The following is a 12,191-nucleotide window of genomic DNA, read 5'->3' as shown; positions in this document are numbered from 1 at the left end:
TGATGGTTTTGCAGCATAAGGGTTTGGGGGCCAATTTTAACTTCTCTTGTCTGTGACAAGAAGTTTTAATGCAGAAGGGAAGAAGTTGGTTTTTTTTTAAATTCACCTTTATTTACTGTAGCCATAGTGTCATATTTGATATGCTAAATAACATGGGGTTTAGCACAGTACATTTTATTGACTGGCAATAAAGCTTTTATCATTTAAGATAAAACAGGGATTGCAGGGCTTTGCCTTGAGCAGTGATGAAATAAGGTATTTTACATACTGTCTTAGCATTTAGGTCTGGGTAATGAACAGATATGTAGGTACTATTAAAACAGAACAAGAAAAGTACTGAAATACTGGTGTTTATTTTACCTTAGAAATACATCTAGAATGTGTGTTCCGTTGTTTAATCTGAGGTCATATTCAAAGAACAGAGATTAGAAGTTGCCTTAGCTGATACAGAAATGAGGTAGTAAAGAATAGATAAAATTTTATCCCTGTCCATATCCATATTTCCCTAAACTGTAGAAATTTAAGGAGTCAAGGTACTCTAAATAGGATGGCTAGGAGTGAAGGCAGATGACCAATTGAGCAAGCAGGCAGTGAAGAATGCATGTGCAGAGTCAGGGAAATGAGTAAATTTATTGGGTCAAGAGTAAGTGAATATAAAATTGAAACAGTGTCATTTCAGATAATGTAATGAAAGGAAGACTAAAGCAGAAATTGCTGCATCATTATAATTTCAAGGAAGAATATGGAAATTAGAGTTGTTTCTTATACTCTGAATAAGCATCTGATTCTGGAAAAATAAGCCTCAGAGAATGCACAGAAGCTGCTCTGCTAGCAATCATAGCATTAATAGTGACTAGTAGAGAAAGCCAAACCCCAAACAGCATGTAACTGCTTTTAGTTGAGTGCTGACCCATTCCTGATGGATAGGAAAGTCAACCTTGATTTAAACTTGTTAATACCTGAACAACAGCTATGACAGTAACACCTAAGTGAATTAAACTGGAGGCGACAAGTTCACTGTGAAAGAAAAGTCATGTCACATTATAGCTCTGGACTGTAGCAGCCATTTAGGTTTATGTGGTTCCCTCAGCTGGAAGCTGGCTCATTGATCTTCATAAGAAAGCTGTCTGAGCGTGAATGAGGAACTTGGCTAGTAGGCAGTCATACACAAAGTAAACAATTACTTAAATGGCTGTTGCTACCTGTAGCTTCACTGTATGGGAGCTATACATACATTGAAGAAAACATCTAGATTTTGCCCACTGCTTTACTCTTTGACCTTTTTCCCTCTGTACTATCTCCAGAAGTTACTTCCACTCACTCTTTTTGAAGTTTCCTTTCCAAATTTCCCTCCTCCCTTTCAGTCTATGACATGGTGATTGAATAAGTAGACAACTGCATGAAAGTCTTACCAGTAACATTAAAATCAAGTCATTAATCAACTGCTAGATAAGTTGGCCTGACACTATGTAGTGCAAGATGGTAGATTTTACCAGTGTTGAATCCAATAACTAACTCGACTTACCATAAAATATTTGCCAGAAGAACTTGAGTGTTAATTTGAAGATAAATAATGAAAAATCCATAGTTTTATTTTGAAATCTATTCAAATGGTTAAATCATATTTGCTTTTTTAGAAATTGTACTTTAATTCTAAATTCAACTTGTTTAGCCTTGTTTTCTAATATTCAGTTCTTCCAATGTTCATCATTGCTGTTAACCATTAAAGCCCAGCATTCTTTTGTTTGGTTTGGTTTTTTTGTGGTTTTCTTTGGAGTTTTTTTTTCATCTTTTAAAGTGCAGCAAGTCAATTCTTGTTTGTATGAAAGACTGATTCCCCTGTAAAGGTGTTTTGCTGGCTGGAACACTGGCAGTTGGTTTGCCAACAGATTTTTTTGAAAACATGGCTGCTTAGCACTGGGCATAATTTATCTCTGTATGTAACACTGGAATATGCTTCTCCATAGTGCTGCTTGCTATTCCTCTGCATGGGTAGTCAAAGACTGCATTCATCCTTTTTGCCATGTTATCACAGGGGAGCCTCGCACTAGACTGGTTCTTGGCTGGGACATGATATCTAGGATTTTTCCAGAACTGGTATTTTCCAGAATACAGTCTATCCTTTGGAAGAGACAGCCTACTTTTTGTTCTACAAAAATACATTTTGTTCAAATTGGCTTTGCTTTCCAGCTTATGCAGATCACTCTGCATGACTATTTATCCCCACTAATTACTAGTTTCTTTCTCTGGAGCTATTTATTAGCACAGTTTTACAGCTATATCTGAGTCATCAAGGGGTATGTTGGATCCTCCATACTTCCAGGATCCCCAAGACATTGTTGTTAATGACTGATGGCTGCTTTTCATCATTTATCATTCTCAACTTATTTAACAGGTACCTTTCAGATATGGTATTATGCTATTCTTTAAAATTAAGTACATGACATCAGAAATGAATGTATTGCACTTGCAGGAACTGCAGCACTGTTATATTCAGCTAAATTTGTAAAAGATCCATGTCACAGGAGATATTTCCCATTCATTCTTTATTAAATGAGCCTTTCAGCATCCCAGAGAGACTGACAGAATCCAGTTACTCAAGTCCTTTTGCATAATTTGAAACAACTCTTTTTTTGGCCCTGCAATCACATTTAGCCACTAAAAGGTTACCTTTGATTTTGCAGAGTTTAAGCTTTCATTTGAAACAAATAAAGTAGGCATTTCACATCTCTGGGCAAGGGACAGCTCCTAAATTCCTTATAGGTCTTGCTTAATTGATTAATTACACGAGCATCTATTTATAGATTTAAAAATAAAAGTAATGTCTATATTTAGTAAGAGCTGTGACTTTTGAGAAGACACAGTGACACAGTGTATTCTTCAAATAAAAAGAGAACGTCTGTTTCAATTCAGGCTTACATGCTTGAATTGTGCTTAGTTGCTTCACATTGTATTATTCTTAGTAATTCTTTAGAAGAATTTAAAATAATGTAAATATGTGGTCTTTAATAAGTTTTTATGATAGACCTTCAAGACCATGGGTCTCCAGTTATTTGCACAGGAAATATACTGTCTCATAGTTTGTAGTGATTCTCAGATACAGCTGAATCAAATTGAAAGGTGGGATACTATATATGCTGTTCCATGGACTTAGGAATTGTATTGAGTTTTTTGCAGTCCTTAAACCACACTTTAAGCTGGTCCTTAATTGGAGATGAGTAATGAGCCTTAGACTCCACCTTCATCACTGTAAGCAACTTCCATGTGGTTAGTTCTGTGAAAAAAACCACACACAACAGTGCAGAATTATAAAAGGTAACATCTTAAGAACACATAATGTTGACATTGTTTACATCATGTAGTAAAGAACCATGCTCCAATTCTAACAGCTGCATTGTCCATTGTAACAGCTACAATTTTCTTGGATGATTTTGTCCTTCTTAAGCATGATGGGATCATTATGCATGTCTCCTCTAAAGCTACTTGTACTTTTTTCTTGCCTTACATTAATGGGTGAGGCCATTATATGGTGAGCCATTATGTGGCAAAACTCAGTATCTTATTTTGCAGAGCTGGTGAATTAACTCAGATCACATGATGTCATCGTGTCTCATGAATCCATGTGTGAAAGCTGTCTCTAAGAAAATGTTACAAAAATTTAATTACTAAACCTGATAAACCAAGTCATAAACTGCCTGGTATATTCCCATACTGATGATTATCCTTATGTTTTCATTCTACCAGTTCAGTCTTACTTTTGTCTGACTTATTCATGGTGCCACATGTGCTGAACTTAAGTCATTACTGAACAAACTGAGAAGCTGTCTATATAAAATTGTGGTAGTTTTCCCCACCATTTAAAGGCAAAGAGCTACTTTCTGGTCATAGCAAAGTAATTTCTGAGGCAAGCTTTACAACACTCCTGACTCAGTTTCGCCAGTTGTTCTCAAGCAGGTTTTATCACTGTGTCCACTTTTCATATTCTCATTCCCTACTGAGAGGTTTCCCTTCCTGTCTCCCCATTTATGTGATGGGCCTTAAGGACTAACAGACTACTGCTAAAGTACTGCTGTTTTCCACTTCTCACTTCCTCCCCTTGCTCCACTGCTGAGAATGACTTGCTTCACTTCCACTTCACAGGCATTCGAGGCAAGATATTTTCAGATTTGTAAAATGCTAAGTCCTGTGGAAGACTAAAAGTCAACATGACACTAAGAATAACTCAGTCTCTTAAAACACTGAGGAAGTGTTCAGATAAGAGTAGACTCTACTATTACTTACCAATGTCAGGAGTAATTCTTTTAAGGTCAGAAAAATGACATCTGAAATAGAACTGTTATACAGAAAATGTAGCTTGATTTCACAAGCATTTTGGGTATGTAGTGTCCACTCTGTTCTTAAAATCGTCACTTCTATTGCTGCTATTCTATACTTGTTTTAACATGCCCAAAAAGCTTCATGTCATGTCTTCTGAAAATCCAACTTGAGGTGGAAAAAAAATTGTTTTAAAGAATTTCGTCTATTTAAATTATTCATGTATGAAAAATCGTTTTCATATGTAATTTTTCAGATGCTATTTTTAGTGCTGTGGCAAATCAAAAGCAGCTTTGTGTTGAATCTGCAAGTTTGGTATGTAGTTAATTCTCGGTGATAAATATGTGCTTTGCTTTTTTGAAGGCAGTTTGGCTTGGAAATGAAATCATGGAAGTATGAAAATGCTGAGCTGCACATGCAAAGTATGCTTCTGACTATTCTGATCATAAGCTTGTATGAATGTTAAAAATGTGGTAATTTGTTTATGCAATCACTCTCACCTGTCTGTGCTAATGTGTACTTACCCAGGTGTGGAACTTACATCAGTAAAAGCAGTTCCCAAAGTGCTGAGAGGCATTAAAAAACTTGGTTAGGAAATTGGAGTTTTGGTAAAACCAGCCTGAAAGTGAAAGGAGGAACAAAAAAGAAAAATATTTCTTCATGGTCACAGCAAATATTATGTTCTATGTCATAACTTTTAGAAGGTTGCTTTACCATCTACATATATGTATTACGTGAAGTTCTCCTTTTTGGGAAGATGATCATTGCATGACCATCTGTTCAGGTGTTGCCTGAACAGTAGCTATAATAATTTTAAATATATTACAGTATTTAATAAAAATAGGTTTCCTGTAATTATCACAATATTTATATTTCACTAAAAACTAGGAAATATCACCGTGGCAAGTGACCAAGGCTCCTCTAGCCAGCAGTCTGCCTGAGTCCACTCTCAAGGGCACTGAGAGTGTTTGTCTTCTCCTAGGTCAGCACCCACAAGGGAAACCCTGAGAGGGCAGATCTGTGGCATATTACCTTTTGTACTTCTGAGAATTACTTCCAGACCCTTTTAGCTCATTAAACAGCATTACTGCTGCTTTTACTGTAGCAATTGCAATTCAAACTGAGAACTCCCTACCCGGCTAGTCCTTGTTATTCGTGTTACAGCTGGGTGGCAGAGCTACAGGAAATCATGACTCATATTCTTGTGTGGCTTTCTTTGCTATTGGGAGAATAAAACCGGCAGACAGCAATGCAGAGATAAGACAATAACCTGACTCCAAAGTTTCAGACAGCCTGGTAATCTTCGGCTGCCTCCAGGGGTGCTAGCCTGATGGAACAGGCTTTTCATCAGAGATAAGCATCCCATGCCACAAATATCTTTAAGGAAATGGTGCAAATAAGGAAAAAAGTGAGGGACAACTCCCCAGAGCACATAATCCCTCTCAATCTCTGTAAACATCTAGGTGTTTTTACACTTTCAAATGAGCAGGTGTGAATCATAAAAGAGCTACCATTAAGGAAGTCTATTATTTTCAAAGACAGCTCCACTTCAGCTTTAAATTCTACTTAGGTATGTTTTAAGTGATTGTCACAATCAAAAAGTAACAGGCAGATGCTCCTCAGTTTAAGTTTCTTTGCCAGTTCATTGAAGTCTGCTGCCTTTCTATATATTGTATTTTTAAGAAAAAAAGTGTGTGTGTGCCCACGCATATTACTGGGTTCTCCTCTACAAAATCCCTCCTGTGTTTATTTCTGATCAATTTTCTTGCTATTCTTTCTATCTAAAAAAAATTCCAGGATTTCAACTAAAAGGTTATTTTAAAGGACTATTGAATCGTTTGAAAAATAAAACTTTAAATTCACTGAATCAAACCATTTACTCAGCAGTACCCTAGCCACCACTAAGCCAAGTCCCTAAATGCCACATCTACACAGCCCTTAAATACCCCCAGGGAGTGTGAGTCAGCCACTTCCCTGGGTGGCCTGTTCCATTGCTTGACAACCGTTTTGGTGAAGAAATTTTTCCTAATATCCAATTGAAACCCCTTTTGGTGCAATTTGATGTCAACTTTATCTTGTCCTATTGCTTGTTATTTTGGTGATTCAGTGGCTTTAATTTTCTTGTCATCACTTAGCAGGTAAATAATTTTTTTCCCCTGCTTTTTCTTGCTTTTTAGAAAAGTAAAGAGTAAAACTGCAAAGAGGAATTTCCTAGGGATTCACTGCTTGGCAGAGAAAACATCTCAAGGGCTGACATCCCCAAATTAATGTTATTTAAGACAGAGCGCACTCACCACCTGGAATCATTACTACTATAGAAGTTTACAGCTTATTTGTCAAACTCATACTGAGTTCACCCTTAACACTAGGACAAAAGTTGCATGCTTGCTCCAGCAAGAAATCTTGACACAAGAAGCAGAAACAATTATTAACAATTAAGTAAAAAATAAGATGTAACTAGAAAAGTGTTCTTATCTTGTTAGTTACAATTGATTTTGCTACTGTTTCCCAAAGGAACAACTGACCCATATTCTGCTTGGTAAATGCACCTACTTAAGAGCTGTTGTTTAATGTCTTAATATTTCATCATCTCCAGGCTCAAAAGATGTTCCCACAACAACTTCTCCAAGCAGCTTGCTTTCCTTGGCAAGGATGCAATTCTTCTTTCCTTTTTCTCTCTCTGCTTTTTCTTCCTAACTTGCAACTCCATATAAATGGAGCTCTTGAGGCTTTGAATTTTCTCTGAGGTTGCTCTAAGTCAACAGTCTTATCCTATGTATTAGCTTAAAGAATGTTACAATGTTCTGTAGGCCATAAAAATCACCAGTCATTCAGAACTTGTGTCAGCTTTAAATTTCTCATTGAGAAAATTCTTCTGAACAGCAGGGATGATAACACCCCCACCTTTAGTTCAGGAACTCACACTACCATGACATATCCCTTCCTGTAAATCCCTTGACTTCTTTCCCATGATGACTTGCCCTGATTTCTAGCTTACGTGAGATAAAAGCCAACATTTTGTTTTCATCAGCTACCTCCGAGATACACAGCCATGCCATTTATGTTGTTCTGGCACAAAACATGGTGTTGGAAGACCACTCCTCATCTCAGCAAGTGAGCAAAAGATACACCTAAATCCACTTCTAGGGGTAAAAGGTGCTTCCAGTTACAGGAGCAGTAACTACTTCTTGCATAAAAATTGTTACTGGTTTTAAAACTTCCTACTGCCATTGAAACCTTGCGCTTTTGGTCAGATTTGTTCAAAGCATTTTTTAAAGCTCTGGAGAGGAGTTCAGTGTCTCTTGGGCTCAAATTCTCCAGTAAGCAAGGCTTGAGCAATTCACAGGGAGCAAATAAAAACATATGGGATGAAGTTCATTATCGCAGTTCCTCTGCCTTGAAATTGTGACAAACGAATTTTACTGCCCCATCAAAGGAGATTCTAATTACCTGAAGCTAATGCACACAGCCTTCCTAGAGTGAATTTGTCATTTCTCTACCTGCCTACAGTCCTTCCAGTTTACTTCACTGAAAAGTGTACTTCAGACTTCTCAAGGCTATGGCAGAGCTGCTGATAACAGCTCCTAAATATATGTGCCTGAGGAAAGAAAGCTAGAGGTAAATTCTTCAGGAAACAGTATTTTTCCTTAAAAGAACAACAGTAGTAAAAATATGAGGGTGCAGGATCACGCAGATAAATCAGTTTTCTAAATGGTATGATAGGCATTGGTGTTTCATTTTGGAAAGAAAACAGGTGGTTTGTTTCTTGATTCTGGGTCTAGCAGAGAGCAACTTAGTAAAGCTGGAAGAGAAAATAGAACTTATTTTTTTTTAAAAGCACACTTGAATTCAGAGATCCTCATTAAACAGAAAACCAGAAATGCTAGCCATATTGTTGGTGCAGTGGATCCTTGTGATGCAGCAGCAGGTCTAGTAAAAGCTTCATAAACACCAACATACCTGCATCTGTATCATCTCCTGACACATAAATGGAAGCTGCAGCTGCTGTGGCAGCAGTTCCAGTGAAAGGACCACAAGGATCAACAAGATGTGTGGTTGGACCATAAGAAACCAAGGACAGGGTGAGGAAGCAGCTGATGGTAAATGAGGATATTCTCTCTCTGTCTTGGAGACTTTTGAGCAGTGGAGATGTGACTGCCACTGGTATGAGCTGGCTGCCACTACAGCTGTTACCTCTAATGTAGATCTCAATGCTCACCTTAAGGAAAGGAGAGAACAAACTGCCATCCCATGCCACCTAAACTTATTATGGAATATTATTATACAAGTAGAACATGTTTTCTCCTGCATTCACATCCAAGGGCAACAGGCTCATGGCTCATGGAAGTAAAGTAATAGCCTTTGAAGCTGAAAACAAGCTCCGTGGAGGTATATAACTGATGATAAGGACAGCTCTGCTTTCTGGTGGGACCCTGGGCCTGCTGCTGTGGGGTGTCCAGCCCAGAGGAAGCCAGACAATGGCTTCCATGAGGTCCAGGAGAGCAGTGACCACTGGTCTGTAATGAAACAGGGTACAGCTCTGACTCTACCACAACCAACACAGCCCAAAAGCATGAGAGTGCTACAGACAGAGAAGCCAGTCCAAAGCAGAGCAGGAGTGTTCCACCTGCACCAAAGTAGAGGCCTCTGCAGATTGCTGGTCTGTCTCTGTTGTTTTCTGTATTTGAAACTAAGTCAGGTCAACAAACTGCTGCTCACTGATGTGGTTGTAGCATCTGTAGTTCCAAGCATCCACTTTGTCTGATCTACTCATACTGCTTTTCACCAGTGAAATAAAAAGCAGTTTCAGTATCATCTCAAAATTACTCTTTGTGTAGTTGTTAATTTTTTTTAAACTCTTAATGTGCCTCTCTGTGTCCTTCAGATAACATACAAAGGGAAGGAATCTGTATTCAATGTTGGACTATTTCAGCATGGTCATATCCTGAGAGAAAGCAAAGTAACTGGCAGCACATCTCTAATTACTTTTTAAAAATGATACTTGTTAAATTTTGTGTTGTACTGACAAGGGCAGCACAATTATACTATGTACAGACAATACCTGAGATTGAGCTTATTGACAAAGAAGGCAACAGGTAGCAAAACAGAGTAAAAAGTATGGATAAATTACAAATCTAACTCCTGTTGAAGTGTTTGAAATGGTACAAGCCTGGAACTCTTCTGATGTATTCAAAACCAAATTCCTTGAGAACTTATGATCTAGTGAATTTGGTTGTTTTCTTTTCCGAATGGTTCTAGTATCTTAGACCAAATGTAACATGAACATATTCCAGTAACTACTATGCTTGGATCTCCTGCCAAGGTTCTTTTTTATTCAGTTCAGATACTCAGAGCAAACTGTCTTTAGTGACTTCACTTTAAATGAAGTCACTAAAGACAGTTTAGTCTTTAAAGATCCAGAACTACTGTTTGTCTAGTACTGTCTTTAGTGACTTCACTTTAAATGCAAAGATCCAGAGCTACTGTTTGTCTAGGTGCATAAACAAATACTAAGCCTTATAAAAATTATAAGTGCACGCCAAGATGCTTAGAAGTTAGATAATACAGAAATACAAGGGTTTACTTGTCTAATTAAATTCCTAGGAGAAAGGAAATTGGGACATATGAATTACTGTTTCAACCTTAGATGTGAAAGGCTGCTTCTAATATCAAGGTCTACAATATCAGAACAAATGGCCACCTGAAACTATTTCCAAGAACTACTTCTGGTTTTCTCTGTAACCCTACCATGGGTTGAATGATGATTGTTCCTTTCCAGCTTATTTTTTTTCTACTTTAAAAGCATGTTAAAAATCTGACTGAGATGTGGTTCCAGGTGTATCTACACTACAAGACTACAAGACACTATGAAGCACTGGATTCAGGTACTCGTAAAACTGATTTTATTCTGGCATGCCCTAGACTGATTTCATCTGAATATAGTCCCCTATATCTTAGTTAGGAGACTGAAAGACTGAATGAGTTTTACATTAGATACTTAAAATACATAGTTTATCACTTTCCAGGGATATATCCAAGTATTATCTGTCAAGAAACTACCTGTTGTATTCTTCTTGTACTTATTTCAAGGTCTAGACTCCCATCTGGTAATTGAAAACAAGGTTCAGCAGAGCTGCAGAAGAGCCTGTGACTTCCACATAAGATTTCTGTTTGATATGCAATAAACTGCTCTTTTTCTGAGGAAAGGCCCCTTTTTACCATCACAGGATATAATGGCATAGATGACACAGAAACTTTGATGAGAATCAGAATCTTCCTGGCAGAATCCAGAGGTCTGGAGCCTAGGGATGATCACTCAGTTTGAATCCAGAAATACATTTCCTATTTTGTGCATCAGCTGTATGAAATTCTCAACAGAGAACAAGTGCAACTGTGCAACTACCAAATCATGTTGTTATGATGCTGAAAGTCAAAACCTATTTGAGGAATACATCCACCTCTACTAAGCTTGCTAGTCACACCACAACATGCAAGGCTTTAAGATAAAACAAGTCCCTTAGACTAAAGCTCAACAAAGTTTCAAGCCTCGGAAGGAAAGTTAACATTTCTCAGATCAGGTCAGTCATTCCAGTGACTTGCTGCTCCAAGCAGTATTCTGGAATGCCTTTCATTCCCTGTTAGTGATGTTATAACTTTCAGTAACATTGTTCTAGTGTCACGGATCTCCTCTGGAGTCTAGATGAAATTAAAAAGTCAAGTCAAAAGGCTTCCTATGCAATGACAGGAAAACATCAAGCACAGTGATGCATGTAGTTTGAAAAGTGGAGTAATATGATACACAGAATAGTCTGTTATCATTATGCAAAATAATAGATGTAAATTGCTTGCTTTGCATGAATAAATTTTTTAAAAAGAGAATAGACCCACTCCTACCCAGTATTTCTGAGACTAAAAAATGCCCCAAAAATGGTAATGTGTTTTTCTGTGCTCCAATGAAGCTAGAGGATACAATATTCATGATGTTCATAAGCTTCCTGAAATTTCACATTGCCTTCGTGGCATACCTCCATCTGGAAATACCAGCCATCAGTCTGTCAAAGTAGGTGGTGACAGACTGAAACACTTGCAGTATTTGCAGGCAGCTCCTGCTCATGAGGGAAGTCTCGCTGCTGCTCAAACCCTGCCTTCCTCGCGTCGTCCCCTCTCTCTCTGGAGCAGCACTTTCCCAACAAGCCTCAACTCTCCCTGCAGCCAGAGCCGGTGCCCTGCAGACCAGGCATGGCCGCTGAACAAGCTCCGTGCCGCCGAGGGCAGACCGGCACCCCGGGCAGCGGCTGCTCTTCTGTAGGAACAAGCTGCGATCAACCCCGCCGTACGGCACGGTTTTATAAAACCCCGATGTCCTCTGCTGTTCCACTCAGCGTGGGCTGATGCTGCCGAGACACGGTGCGTCCGCGCGTTCAGGCTGCGAACGGCCGCTCTCCCCGCACGGGTGGCTTTTCTCTGGTGACTGACCCGCAGCCGCCGACTTCTAGGGACCTCAGCGAACCTCCCCCTCAGCAGGCCCGCGGCCCCCGCAGCCTGCCGGCGCTGCCCCGGGAGGACGAGAGCTGCGCAGCCCCCGCGGCTGCAGGCGGCAGCGGCGGGCCCGGCGTGCGCATCGCCCCGGCAACCGGGGGCGGGCCCGGCACCCGCGGCGTGTGGGCGGCGGCGGCCGCGCTGACGTCCGGGGGAAGCTGAGCAATAACAGCAGCGACGCGGGCCCGGCTGCGCCTGCGCGGGCTGCGGGGCTGCTCTATTTATGTGGGGGGGCGCCAAGATGGCGGGGGCGGTGAGGAGAACGTAGGGGTAGCTCCGACCGGGCGGCGGAGCGGGGAGGAGGGAGAGGGAGGAGCCGGGGCCGGTGGGAGGGAGCG

The sequence above is a fragment of the Pyrgilauda ruficollis genome, unplaced genomic scaffold, assembly GCF_017590135.1.
Source record: "Pyrgilauda ruficollis isolate IOZ18807 unplaced genomic scaffold, ASM1759013v1 scaffold56, whole genome shotgun sequence".
Classification (NCBI taxonomy): Eukaryota; Metazoa; Chordata; class Aves; order Passeriformes; family Passeridae; genus Pyrgilauda; species Pyrgilauda ruficollis.
This window is presented reverse-complemented; position numbering follows the sequence as displayed.